The sequence below is a fragment of the Arvicanthis niloticus genome, chromosome 26 (assembly GCF_011762505.2).
Source record: "Arvicanthis niloticus isolate mArvNil1 chromosome 26, mArvNil1.pat.X, whole genome shotgun sequence".
NCBI classification, from domain to species: domain Eukaryota; kingdom Metazoa; phylum Chordata; class Mammalia; order Rodentia; family Muridae; genus Arvicanthis; species Arvicanthis niloticus.
This window is the reverse complement of record NC_133434.1, coordinates 14,892,669-14,907,859: the sequence shown is the minus strand read 5'-3', so window position 1 is coordinate 14,907,859 and position 15,191 is coordinate 14,892,669. Positions and strand designations below refer to the sequence as shown.

The 15,191-nt window shown below is 43.6% G+C and overlaps 1 non-coding gene across 1 annotated transcript; it reads right to left on the bottom strand.

Moving 5' to 3' along the window:
- Nucleotides 1-12,916: 12,916 nt before the first annotated feature.
- Nucleotides 12,917-13,044, bottom strand: LOC143439505 (small nucleolar RNA SNORA17). The gene has a single exon (XR_013107726.1). It is a non-coding gene; the product is annotated as a small nucleolar RNA SNORA17 (small nucleolar RNA).
- Nucleotides 13,045-15,191: the final 2,147 nt, after the last annotated feature.

The following is a 15,191-nucleotide window of genomic DNA, read 5'->3' as shown; positions in this document are numbered from 1 at the left end:
GAATGAGTGTTCTGATTAGCAGAACAGGGGAGGCTGATTTCTTTTTTAAGAAATGGAGAAACAGAGAACAGAAAGCTTATTAGCTGTTTCAAAATCACCTTTCTTCTAAGGGCAAGGCTGAACGGGCCTAGTCCGCCCCTGAAAGGGGGCTCGTCTGGGGATTTGACTGTTACCAATCACTTTCCTAGTTTGTCGGGAACCAGATAATCAATTTGATTTCAGCTCTGTGGCTAGAACCTCAGTGCCAGGGGCTCTATTTTGGTCTGGTCATTTGGTCTAGTGCCAAAGACAGCCCCAATCAAGGGCTCCTAGAGACTTTATGTACCAGGTCCTCTCTTATGCTCAGGCTCTTGCCTGGGAGACTAAAACTTCTGACATGGATACTTAGGATCATTTTGAGTTTCTGCTCTCAGCATGTCAATCACAGGTTGTGGGGTCTTTCTGATCAGACATTTGCTTGAGTTTTTGTTAATCCAGACAAAGAGTGACCATTTGACATTTGAGAGATGGCTACATACAGACATTTAAAACTGTTGAGAGAATGCCACACTCCAGAGATAATATTCTCATGAGTGTCTAGAGGAAAATACCAAGAAATTGGCATTTGCTGCATACACCCAGGGTGTCTTTGAATCAAACCAAACCAAATCAAATAGATCAAAGAACTAGCTGGGTGAGGAGCTTACCCACTTATCCAAGTGGATACTAGGTTCCACATCTGAGTCTCTAGGATATCTAAAGAGGTTTTATTTGCTTGATTTTATTTGGCTTTCTTTTTGCTATTATTTTTTTAAATTTTCATGTATTTATATTTTGATGTAAAGTCTTTTGTATTGTATTTAGGGCTATGTAGCAAAGGATGATCTTATACTTCTGATCCTCCTGTTGAAAGTATAGACATGTACCACCATGCCCAGTCTTATGTAGTGCTGGGATCAAACCCAGGACCTCATGCATGCCAGACAAGCACCCTTCCAATCTGAGCTACATCTCTAGCTTACCTGAGGTATTTATCTCTGTGTAACAAGAACTGTCAGCAGCTTCCAAGTGCTCTCTTCATTCAAGCAGTAGGTTACCTCAGATGCCATTCGTGACTAGGATCAAATAAAGCAGGGAAAGAGAGCAAGCCATCTAACTCTGTTACAAAAGAACTGCTAGTATAATTTGACTGGAAGTTGCAGCCTCAATATTTCATTGTGTCCCTTCAAAGTTACTGCTTATGAAGGTCTAACTACAGCATTGTTCTGACATAGAAAGGAGCAGGCACGTGCAAAGAAAGGTTGGGGGCAGGTCTCACATTCCAAGCTCCAACTTATTAGGGAAAGCATCCATGTCAGGGAGCTGGCAGCTTCTGTTCTTGGTTTATAGTCTGAGCATCTCTGACTATGGCACCAGGGCCTTTTGTAATGTCCCTGTGTGGTCCACACATCAGGCACGAGACATTCCCTAGTCTCTTGAGAGTTATACAAGGTGTCCAGGATCAGCCCATATGACATTAGTGACAGAGCAGCTTTTGTTCTTAGGAATCAATGGGAGAAGTTAGGTTGCAGGAAGATAGAATACACCATTTAGTCCAGTACAAAGGTGGTGTCTTACTTAAGGTTTCTATTGCTATGAGGAGGCACCATGACCACAGCAACCCTTATAAAGAAAAATATTTCATTGGGGCTGGCTTACAGTTTCAGAAGTTTAGTCCATTATTGTCATGGTGGACGTGGTGATAGAGAAGGATCTGAGAGTTCTATGCTTGATCCAAAAGCAGCAGGAGTGGTTGAGCCACACTGGGCATAACTTGAGCATAGGAGACCTCAAAGCCTTCCTGCACAGTGACACACTTCCTCTAAGAAAGCCTATTCCAGCAAGGCCACACCTCCTAATAGTGCCATTCCCTATGAGCCTGTGAAGACCATTTTTATTAAAACTCCCCCATTTCAATCACTAGCTCCCATAGGCTTATAGCTGTATTACAATGCAAAGTGCATTTAGCATAACTTTAAAAGTTCCCACAGTCTATAATTGTACTGACATTGTTTAAAAATCCAAAGTTCAGAGTCTCTTCTGAGATTCATGCTATCTCTTGACTATAATCCTCTGTAAAATCAAAATAAAAAAGCAGATCACATACTTCCAACATATAATGGCCCAGGGTATATATTTCTGTTTCAAGATGGAGAAAAGGAAGCATAGTGAGGAAATACTAGACCAAAGCAAGATCAAAAACCAGACTCTGCATCAACACATCTGATATCAAAATGCTCTTCAGCTCTCCAACTCCTTTCAGCTTTGTTGACTGCGACTCACTTCTCTCTCTTGGGCTGGTTCCCCTCCCTGGTAGCAGCAGTCCTCAGCATGTATCCAAGGGCTCTGGTATCTCCAACATCTTGGGGTCTCCAGGGTAAATCCAGGCTTCACCTTCATAGCGTCACACAATGGCCTCTCTAGGCCCCCAGACAGGGCCACCCTTGACACATGCCTGGCCTCAACAGCTTACCCGAGTCAAAGGGGGCAACTCAGTAACCCCTTTCTTCTATGCCTGACTCTAAAGCCAGAACTGTGTGGCCAAATCTGTCAAGTTCTGCTGCTTGCTGGGGCTGGAACATGGCCCCTTGTTCAATTACATCTTTACCAGCTTTCTGGTTGTGATGGTTTCCTTCACTGTCTAAGCTTTGCTGTCCTGGAACTTTCTCTGTAGATCTGGCTGACCTCAAACTTAGAGATCTGTCAGCCTCTGCCTTCTGAATGCTGGGATTAAAGGTGTGCACCACCAGACTTGGCCTTAAATTTTTTTTTAATTCCTTTTCACAAATTGAAAGCTAATCTGGGTGGGGTCTTTCCCTGAGGTCATTATTCCATTTATTTTATTTAACAGCTGGCTTTCTTTAATCTTTTTATCTCCTTGAACATAGGAGTGCCTCCTTTTTCCTCAAACCATACATTTTGTATTTCTCCTTGCTCAGTTTTCTCCTTTTCATTAAAAGCTGTTTATAGGAGTGAACACTAATAACTAACCACACAACAGAATCAATACTAGGCTGTTTTGAGATGTCCTCTCCCAATGGAATCTGAAACTCTTCAATTTAGCCTCAGGCATCTTTTTTGAACAAGGACAGAAAGCTGTCACATTCTTCACCAAATTATCTAGGCCTCTATTCTAGAACAATATCTGGGACACACACTAAAATTCTTCTCATATGAAACCTCTTGAGCCAGGTCCCCAGAGTTCAAATCACCCTCAGCACCACTATCTTTGATGTTCCTAGTAGGACAGCCCATTAAGTCCCATCTAAAATATTAAACTGCTTTTCTAATTCAAAGTCCAAATTTCTCCAAATGAAAGCATAGTGAGGTCTATCGCAGCAATACCCCACTCCTGGTAACAACTTTTTTTTTTCTTTGTTAAGGTTTCTGTTGCTGTGAAAAGACACCATGACCACAGCAACCCTTATAAAGAAACATGTTTAATTAGGGCTGGCTTACAGTGTTAAAGGTTTAGCTCATTATTGCCATGGTGCTGTGCAGGCAGATATGGTGCTGGAGAAGAATCTGAGAATTCTGCATCTTGATATGAAGGCAGCAGAAGTGATTGTGAGCCATACATACCAGGCATAACTTGAACATATGTTACCTCAAACCCTTCCCACACAGTGACACACTTCCTCCAACAAGGCCATACCTACCCCAGCAAGGCCACACCTCCTAATAGTGCCACTTCCTATGGACCTATGGGGGCCATTTTTATTCAAATCATTACAGGTATATAATAATACTAATAGTTTAAAATCTTAAAACCAATAAGTGTTGGGGGCCGACTTTTAGCAGAAAAGCGGCTATCAGCTTTGCAGCCATCTTGAGCCATATACCCTGACATGAGACTTGGATTACAATAGCCTACAACAACTGAGCACACTCCAATAATCTTGGTTTAGATACCTTGGGTGTGTGAGATTAAAGGTGTGTGAGATTAAAGGTGTGTAACTTAGAAGTGTAGAGATCAGAGTTAGAGACAAGACCTAAGGGCATGATTATAGGTGTGACTTAGAGGCATGGCTTAGAAGTGAGACATATAAAAGGCAGAGACAGAACAGATCAGAGAATCAGACAGAGGAGACCCTTTTAGGAGACACTTCAGAGAGTACAACTTGGAGTAGGAATTAGGTAGCAGGCACTTGGAAGAGAACTTGGAAGTTGGAGGCACTAGGGACTAGGAACTAGGGACTAGGAACTAAGGACTTGGGACTTGTAGAGAATCAGACACAGCAGACAGAGGAGACAGAGAAGCAGACACTTAGAGGAAGAGAGACTGAAGAATAAACAGGATTGAAATACACTCTGTCTGGTCTCCATTCTTCGAGTCTGTCCTCACTCTCTCTCTTGTTGAACCCCAACCCTCGGACTGGAGCGGCAGCTTGGACCGGGATACAGTGGCGGGGCAGCCCGGGCCTCAACATTTTGCTCGGGCCGAGATATATTTTGGCCGCCCGAACGTGGGGCTAGTGCAGTTCTCGACAAATAAGTAGATGGAGATGTAGCTCAGTAGAGAAATATTTCATCAGTATGCCCAAGGCCATGGGTTCCATCCCTAATATACACTGGAGATATGGCTCAGTGTTTAAGTGAGCTTGCTGGGCAATCATGAGGACTATTGTTTAAATACTGACACCTAAGTATCAAGAGGGCATCCTATAAGCAACTCCATCTAGAAGAAATATGACATCCACTTCTGTGTATAGGTATATCCATGCAGGAATACACTTACACACACAGGCGCACGCGCGCGCGCGCACACACACACACACACACACACACACTCATATAAACAAAACACAGAAAAGAGAGTAGTTGTACTTATGAATCCCTGCCACATACTACAGATCTAGTGGTAGTCAACAGGTTCTGAGAGAGGAGAAGGCATTGTGTCCAGTTATATGCCAACTGGTGAGCCCACCAGGCTCTGGTGATCAGTTCCAAACTTGAGATCAATGGGTGGTCCTGGTTAAATGTTGTGGACACTGACACACTGTCCTAGTAAATAGGGCAAGAAGTTTGTAGAAGAGGGCTGGTAGGGATGTGATGGAAATAAGAGAAGTTGGGAGAGGGACTAGAATACATTACACACATGTATGAAACTGTAATAAAATTTATTAATCAAAATTTCTAAAGATGTTGTTCTAAGTGTGTGTATGTGTGCACCCGTGTATGCATGCACTAGACATATGTGGGCACCCACAGAAGACAGAGTATGGCATCATATCCTCTGGAGCTGGATGACACAGGCAGTTGTGAGCCAGCTGACATGGGTTCTGGGAATCAAACACAGGTCCTCTGGAAAAGCAGCAAGCTCTCTTAACCACTAAGGCATGTCTCCAGCCCCATGAATTTTTCCTCAGGGGTTTGAAAGAATCATAATAGGACCACAGGGTGTTATGAAGCCAAATCAAAGGGTCAACAGACTTCAGGAGCAGAGCAGACACAGGAAAAGTGTCTGTCTATAGACAGATCTCAAATCTTTTAAATTTCTTTTCGGTTTTCAGACACATCAGAAGAGGGCAGCTGATCCCATTACAGATGGTTGTGAGCCACCATGTGGTTGCTGGGAATTGAATTCAGGACCTCTGGAAGAGCAACCAGTGCTCTTAACCACTGAGCCATCTCTCCAGCCCCCAAATTTCAACTCTTATCAGTGAGAAGTAATCAAAGAGCTAATAAAAACACAAAGCACAAGAAACAATTATCTTCATTTCCTAGGCTTGCCACCAAAAGGACAAAATACTTTCACTATTTCCTTCTGAGAACAATCAATACTCTAAGAAAATCTTGCTATTTTCATAGCATAGAACACAGTCTAATTTTGTATTAGCATTCTTTTGATATTAATGCTCAATTTTTAAAATAACTTATAATTCCCTTCTAATTTTAGATGTTTTTGACACATGTAAATTTCTTTTTCAAGATTCTTCCATGAACCTTCTACAATGCTGTGATACATCTTAGGATATCCGTCCTGTACCTTCTCTTTTTGCTTGAGTCTTGATTACTTTACATTGATTAATTACTTTAACTTAGTAACTGTCTTGCTATAACAAAATATCTGAGGTTCTATACTTTGTGAAGAAAGGAGATTTATCTAGCTTCTAGTTATAGAGGCTGAAAGTCCAAGCCTGGATAGACCTATCTCTTCATCTTCCATGAGTGTCATGGATGATACAATTCCTAAGAGAGTGGAAGGTAGCATAGGAAGCCAGAGAGAGGAAAGAGACCACACTTGCTCTTAATATAGCAACTTGATCTTACTAAAACTAACCCAGTCTTCAAGAATAGTACATAGGCCCTTCCAATGGAAGTAACCTATGATTTAATTTCCTGGAATTATTTCTCACTTTGACTTTTTTCTGTTTTTAGACAGGATCTCACTATGTAGCCCTGGCTTGCCTGGAACTCACCATGGAGACAGGCTAGCTTCAAACTCACAGCAATCCTCCTGTTGCTGCCTTCTGAGTGCTGAGATTACAAGTATGTGCCACCACACCCCACCTAGGTCTTACTCTTTAAATCTCCATCACACACTGTCATACTGGGGATCAAGTTTCTACCATATAAACCAAAGAACAAGACCATAGGCAGCCAGGCATGGTGGTGCATGCCTATAATCCTAGCACTTGGGGAGAGCTGAGGCAGAAAGATCATAAGTTCAAGACCAGGCTGGCTTCTATAGTGACCTCAACTTCAAAAGGCAAAATCAGGAGGCTAGAAGATAGCTCAGTGGTTTAGAACACTTGCTGCTCTTATAGATTTCAATCCCCAGCACCTACAGGGTGGCTCATAACCATCCTTAACTTCACTTCCAGGAGCTCTGACACCCTCTTCTGACCTCCTAGGGAACTAGGCATTCACATGGTATTAGCAAACCACTCATACACATAAATAACTATTTTAAATAATACTAAAGTAAATATAATTACTTTATGTTTACTTTAAATATAAATTTACTTAAAATATAATTCAGCAATTGATGTTTCATTATTATTTACCTTACTTAAACATAATCTACATACATATTTCATGAGTACCCTTTAGTTACTATAAATGAGCAAAACTTCATAATCTAGTTTGTGAAGAAACATGGAGAAATTTTGCCCATGTTTTAACAATTACCCAAGAAAATTTTCTATGGTCCTCAGAAGCACTAGACATCCTCTCAAGTTATTTTCCTTGTAACCATTTTTATAGCTTATGAGTTAGCCTTCACCAAAGTAAGGACCCAGACTTGTTACAGGCTCTCTCTCTCTCTCTCTCTCTCTGTCTCTCTCTCTCTCTCTCTCTCTCTCTCTGTGTGTGTGTGTGTGTGTGTGTATTATTGGTAGTGTTGTAAAGCAAGGACCCAGACTTGTAATATACTCTGTATGTGTGTGGCCATGCATGTGTGTGTTGTTGTTGATGATGTTATTGTTGCTTTTGTTGTTCTGGTTGATACTTTAGACTGTGCTTCATTAAATAAACAATTTTTAAATTAGTCTTATTTACCAAGGACTTGTCCAAGTCATGTGACCTGGAAAATAATTTTTCTAGCAGTTTTAAAAATGTTGATTTATAACTAAGCCAGTATGAATTAAGCTTCTTGGTGGTATTTGGTGTTCATCTCAAAGTTTAGAGATTCACCTCCCTCTGCCTCTGGAGTGTGAGAACAGAAGGCATGCACCACCCTGCCTGCCTGGCTCTTGCTAATATTTAAGACGGTTTATTTGCTCAGTTTTAAAATTATAACTTTTATTCTTTAATTAATTAATTAATTAATTTTGTTTATTTTATGTATGAATGCCCTGTCTGCATGTGTGCTTGCATACTAGAAGAGGGCTTCAGACTGCATTACAGATGATTGTGAGCCACTGTGCTGGTTTGAATATGCTTGGCCCATGGGAAATGGCACTATTATGAGGTGTGGCCTTGTCTGAGGAAGTTTGTCATTGTGGAGGCAGGGCTTTGAGGTCTCACATGTATGCTCAAGCTTTGCCCAGTACAGAGGCAAGTCTCCTCCAGGCTGCCTTGGGATCAAGATATAGAAGTCACAGCTTCTTCTCCAGCACCACATCTGCCTAGATGCTGCCATGCTTCTTGCAATAATAATGGACTAAACCTCTGAAACTGTAAGTCAGTCCCAGTTAAATGTTGTCCTTTATAAGAGTTGCTGAGGTCATGGTGCCTCTTCACAGCAATGAAACCCTAACTAAGACAGCCACCATATGTTTGCTGGGAATTGAACTCAGGAAGAGCAGCCAGTGCTCTTAAACACAGAGCCATTTTCAATCCCCTTAAATGATAATTTTTAAAAAGTCATCTCAAAGAAAGAAAAAGGACAGGGAGGCAGAGAATAGGGTTAGCAGGAGGTGGATTTGGTCAACTGAGAACTGCTACAGTATCCACCAAAAGGGAACAAAGATGTCTTATCCTGCATACATCACCCGGTTAAATTGACGACTACAGACTGTGGGGCTGTGAGAGGCAGCTGGGTACCTGGTTGAGCAGGCTTTGAACTCTGGAGACCTTCAGGGATGGTAGGAGTTCGGCCTTGCTCCCGGGCCCCTTGCTCCTGGGCCCCTTGCTCCTTTCACATAGCTACAAACCCTCCCACAAAGAGGTCTGTGGCCATTGGTCACATAGGACAATGCTCCTACCAGCCCCTACAACAGGCGTGACTACAGGCCAGAGATACTCAAGATAGGTCTCCATATTAATGAGATACCTAAAGGCCAGAGGGTGTATCCAATTAAGCATTCCTTCCCAGACCCTCCTCCTTGCAAATGATATTTAACCTCAGGTCTGCCCTGAGAATACGGGGTATAGCTTCATCCATTTTCCACCATAACAATAAATATCTTAAGACCACAGCCTATGACTATGGTCTATTTTGCTTCTTTGGAGCCTGCCATGGGGAACCGTAGAGAAGGTCTTCAACTGCTGAGCTGATGTCTAATGTCCCACTCTACACTTCCAGCGACAGAGGCCACCAACTCAAGCAAGTGAGCCGAGCCAGCAGGGAGCAGCCAGAACTTCTCCCCCACTCTTCTTCGGGTCGATCCAGCTCATACGCCCTGTCTTGGCCCTTCCATGGCCTCTCAGCAGCGCCTGAGAGCCCAAGGGCCTGAGAACCAGTCGGCTCCCAGCTACCTCCTGGCCCTAGGAACCCCAACTCAAGAGTTCTAGCCCCCACGGGGCCCCAGACTGTGTTCCCTCACCCCTGGAGTGGAGTCCCGTGACTTCTCACAGCCTGACATCTGCCTGGCACTGGCCTGGAGTGAACCCAGTCAACTTCCTGGGCCTCTGACTCTCTGAGCTGCGGCCCTAGCCCCTTGGGGGCAGCAGATGAAGGACCCACAATTCAACCCAACAGGTCACACATGCTACAGCCCAACAACAGACTACCTTCAAAACCTTTTGGGAATGGTACACCACTCCAGGGGTGGAGAGAGGCCCTAACATTTGCAAACGCATAAAGGAATTCTTCAATTATCTTACTGGTAAGTCCCAAAAGGAAAAACAGCAAGTATTCTTGACAGCATTAAACTCTTCCTTCTCCTTAGATATTAGGTACATTTCAGTTTATGAGAGAAAATTTAGATGGATGGATAGATAGATAGACAGACAGACAGACAGACATATAGATGTTACCAAAACAAGGGAAGTTTTTATCATGTTCCAAATAGACGTATATTTAACAAGTGATTCAAGGTCAAAACTGATAGGCTCCAAAGAGGAATCAGAAAGACTCCATGCATTTACCAACTCAAAGTTAATTCCAAAGAGTAAGGAGAAAAAAAGACTTGGTAGTTACATTATACTAACTGCAGATGGGGCACCACCAACATATCTCTCTGGCCATTTTTTTTTTCAAGTAGCATGCAAAGTATTGGGCAGTGTTATAATATTTTCAAACAGAATTTGAAATTTCAGTTGAATCTCTACCCCCAACCCATCCGCCTACCTGTCTCCTTTCTCCTTTCACCTCCCATGAATCCTTCTGCAAACCTCAGTTATCCCCTTCCCCCATCTTGCTTTCTTTCTCTGTTAGTGATAAAATATCCTGCAAATGTAACCTAATTGAGGAAAGGCTTCTCTTGGCTCACCAGGTTACAGTCCATCACTGGAGTCACAGGAGCTTAAGGGACCTGGTTATGTTGCATCCTCTACCAGGGCAGAGAGCAGCAAATGTATCAAATGCATGCATACAAAACCTCTGCTTACTCTCTCTGCTCATACATGCTAGGAGTATGTCCACCATCAAACTGTGTCTCTGGCCTTCAGGACCACCCCCGCCCCACCCCACTCCCTCATTATCCAAGAATGTGTTTTCAATTTCTGTCTGACTGAGTCAGACACCTGAGGCTTCCCTTACCTAAGATCTCAAAGATGTCTATGAAGAGGATAAACTCCCAACATTGTGACCTCCCAAACCTGGAACACACACTGTGAAGCTGTAGCTACTTCATGCAACCACAGTTGTAGAACTGCAGCTTCCTGGTAGTGTCTCAGGTACTCTAAAGCCAATGGTCAAGAGACAACTGATTCTTCTCAAAAGACAAACTGATTCTGAATTCCACTTTAGAAAACCAGACACTCAGTGCAATAGGAGGAACTTGCCTCCCACCCTTGAAGCTCTTGTCAAGAAACAGAAGGCCTCGGAAGGTAAGAATCCCCTGTTGCGTTCTTAGTCAGAGCTTCATGGTGTTGCCCTTCTGGTCACTTTGTCAACTGTCAGATCATCAGAAGACAAATTAAAATGAATTTAAAGGTCTCCATCGATCTTATCTATAATTCTCGAGTCAGGCAACATCTTGTCCCATTGGCTCCAGTGAGATTCTAAGGAGCTGGGCAGAGGAGATGTCTTCATTAAAAGGGAAGACTGAGGAATGCAGAACCAGCAAAGGCAGCTGGTTGTTTGGTTGTTTCCAAAGTGCCCATCCTTTTGCCAAGGCTAAATCACAGGGTGGGGGGGTGGAGGAGTCATGGATAAGGTGCCGAGACCTCATGGCTTACAAGCAGAGGAAAGCACCTGGCCACACTTACGTAAGAACCTGGCTTCTACCACTCACCTTCCTGATTTCTCCAAAACCCAAATTAACAGTTTGGTTCCATCTCTGTGGCTGGAACTTCAACATAAGGACTCCTGTTTCAGTTTACCCAGCTGCCTCTAGCACAGAAGCTCCATCCAACCTGTGGCTTCTGTAAAGCCTACATGAGTGTTTTCCCAGGAGAAATTAAAGCATGCAGATTTCTAAGGCTTATTTTTGGTGTGTGTGTGTGTGTGTGTGTGTGTGTGTGTGTCTGAGTCAGTGCCATGGAGGCTAGAGGTGTCGGATTCCCCAAGGGCTGGAGTTACAGGTGGGTGCAAGCTTCCTGACTTGGGTGCTAGGATAGGAAGTACATCAGTGGTTGCCTGTAGGGATGGCAGGCAAGAAGGGACACAAGGGGACAGAGAGAAGAACAAGTTATAAAGCACAAAAGAAATGTTTCAGGGGTGATGGATATTTTTTATTATTATTTAACAATGGAGATAGCTATGTCAAAGTTTCCCAAATGGTACATGTTGGTACACATCGCTTATTGTATGGCAAGTATACATCAATAAAGCTGTCAGGAAGGTGTGTTTACAAAAGTGACATGTGTTGCTGGGTCTGCCACAGTGACAGACTTCTAACGCAATCTGTGTGTACCTTCTGAAACCGAGTGAACTGCATGCGGATCTCTCAGAGATTTGCTTGTCGCCCTCATTAAATGCTGTACTTAAAGTGAGCATGTTTGTTTGTACTGAGCCTGCATAACTAGCTTCTAAATGTTAGTGTCTAATCGATAGCTATTAAAATCTGTGGCTATTAAAGTCTCTCACTCTGTGCTGGTTTAGGGTTGGGTTTGCAGTGTTGACATTGAACCCAGGGCCTTGCACATGTTCGGCAAGCAGCCTATACAGAGCCGTACTCCCAGCACCCGCCTGCACCATGCTTCAGGCATCTGTTACCTGTGAGCTTCTTCCTGAGTCACTATAGGAGGTTCTAATAATCTAAGTGACTCAACTAAGCTTCAGGAAAAATGAGGAGGCAGAGCCAGTGAGTCGGGGCAAGGACAAGCAGGACCGAAGTGCTGAGACCTCACTGCCCTGTAAATGCGTTCCTAGTTCACCATAAAGTTCTCGGAGGTTGGAAACCAGTCACCTAACACGTGACACCTTGACTGCTCAAAAAAAAAAAAAAATGACAAAGTGAAGTGTGACAGAAAATTTAGATGATTTGTCCTTAGATCAGATGCCACATGAGTGGAATTGTTTCCCTGGACTAAGTAAGTGGCTTAGAACAAATAGCATGCATTTGTTCTCAAAATTCTCAGTCCCAGATAAGCCTCACACACAGCTCAAACCCGCGGGTCAGCGGCACCGCCTCTTGGAGGCTCCAGGGAAGAATTCATTCTTGACTTCTTCAAGTGTCCACAACCTGCCAGCATTCTTTGGCTGGTGGCCATGTCATTTCAATTTCTGTATTCATTGTCAGCCAGACTTCTGCTCTCTCCTGACCCTCCTGTCTCACGCTTATGAAACATTTTGTGATTGCATAGGACTCCCCTAAATAATTCAGGGTTATCTCTTCATCTCACATCCTATGCTCCTTCTAATCACATGCAGTTTATTTGACCCCCAAAAGTAATACATTCACAGTTCCTGTGGATCTGAACAAATATATATTTTTATATTTTTAAATTTTTTTATTGGTTCTTTGTGAATTTCACATCATACACTTCAATCCTACTTATCCCCCCTCCCTTCACACCCTCCGTGCCCTCCCAGGCCTGTGTGGTGCTAGACTGTTGGTCATCTCAGCCTATCTTCCTGTCCAGGTCCTGTGGCACAGTTCTGGTGGTCGTCTCAGGCTTGCTTTTTTCCAGGAATGTCATTCAGATGTCCGTAAGTCAGAACACTGAGCATAGACATAGCCTCTCTCATCTCTGCCACCTACTGACGGACATATGACATACCAGCCCACTTGCAATGCCTCTAGGGTCAGGCTGAACACATTTATTTGAGGGGAGACTTTAGGGACAAGAAGAAATTTTCCATTGGCCTGATGATGATTGGATAAATCGACAATAGATATTAAATCAATATCTTATGGGAGAAAGGAATACATTTATTTAATGTGCATATGTATACATTTTTACATATAAAGTAAGAGAACCCCAAGAATGTTCAGTTGATTAAAGCTCAAATACAGGGGTGGGGCTGTCATCAGACAATTTCCATAGGTTTGTAGAGAATTTCTACGAAAAACAACTAAACCCAAAGAGAAGACAATGGCCTGAGGCAAAGTTCCTTTGGGTTCTGGCAAAGATGGCAAAATGACAGGTAAGGTGGTCAAGGGTAAACTTTGAACTTCATTCAAAACCCGCCATCTTGCTGTGGAAAGCAAGTCTCCCAGGGGACTTCCTGGAGCTGCTATAAGAAGAGCAGGTATGAAATTTGATCTGACTGGCAGATGCTTTTGTCTTTTTTTCCTGATCACGTGGTGAGATTTCTAGAGACAGGGCACAGGTGTTACCTTTGTGTAACTGTGGCCAGAGCATCAGACAGAAGCAACTGAAGAGAGGGAAGGCTCATCTTGGCACACTGCATCAGACACATGGTCCATCACGGTGTGGAAGGCACGGTGGAGCTCACGGTGACAGAATCTGTTCACATCGTGATGGGCCAAGAAACTGAAAATGGCCAGAACTAAGGGCCAGCCTCTAACTTCAAAAGCCTGCCCTAGTGAGCTAACCTACCAGTGAGTGAGGTCTCACTTCCCAAAGGCTCCAGGGCCAGAAGCTGAGGAACAAGCCTGGGGCTGCTGAAGACCAGTTTAAGATGCAAGTGGGGTCACTGATCGCATTTCTTTTGGAAGGCGTTTCCTCAGTCAGATGACAAACCTTCCCTGGGAAGGAAAGAGGAGTTGTCTTTGCTTTGAGACAGCACCTCAGACCTTCCTATTTCCTGTGATTCAAAAGTATTGATACTTTTATCAGTTCCATGCACAGTTACTGATCAGGGCCTGTCTTATCAACCCGCAGTATGACGATTACAGAAAGAGATTTGCAGAAGGCAGTTTATTCGTGAAGCGAACAATACTGAAGATGCAGGCGCTTCAAGATTCCAATCCACCATCCATAGTCTAGGGCTCGGAGTAGTTGGATGTGACTTCTTGGCAACAAAGAAAGGCAGGCACCCTTAGTGACAACCACCCACATCACACCCAGGTCCTCTGGAACCCTTTCCCAGCATGCAGAGGCATCCCAGTCTGCCATCTCTCTGTCACACACCAAGCATTCCCAACAGTCTTCCTAGCTACCACTTTAACCTTTGGAACATGTGCTCGATGACCTTGAACCAGGCACACCTCAAAGCATATCCAGTGAAAGCATACCCAACTCCTCTCCTTCTTGAACTACGACCTTAACCTGAGCATGTTCGGGAATGTGCTCCTTAACTGAGCATGCTCAGACATGTACTTGCCCCCTGAAGTGCTTTCCTAAATAAACATAATAGGTCTCCAAATAAAATTCCCTAGGCTTCCTTTGTTCCAAGAAGGCATTGCCATGGAAATAACTCCCTGGCTCTCCTTATCTGCCACAGGTAGCAAACCTTTCTCCACTCTTTTTTTTTTTTTTTTTTTTTTTTGGCTCAGCTTGATTTGTTTATTTGGGGCTTTGTAATCCATCGTGTTTTGTTACAGTCTGAGAAAGAGAACTGGGGACTGGGGGAGGACAAACAAAGAAATAGATGGCATGCACCCACACAGCCAAGAGTCGTGGATTTTCATAGGGTAAAGGTTGAGTGTAATGATGTCAGCACGGTGCATAGACTGAGGCATTGGATGCTCTGAGGGAGCAGGTTGGAGCCCTCTGAAGTCGAACGGATCCTTGTATAGCTCCAAAGGAAAGGCTGGAGGTTTCAATGGGTTGGAGTGACCTTGGCGCTCCTGAGAAAGAGCATAGACAACCATTATATATACCCCAGGTGACGTGGACAGCAAGGCTGTGGACACATAGCTGCGAGGCCTCTAAGATGGTGATAAACAAGAGTGAAGCTAGAGAGGTCATTGGGATTCTCCATTACTCTATGTACCACACCCACCTTGCTTGATGAGACCACTTTCGTGGCTGATCAGCTGTCAAGCTAA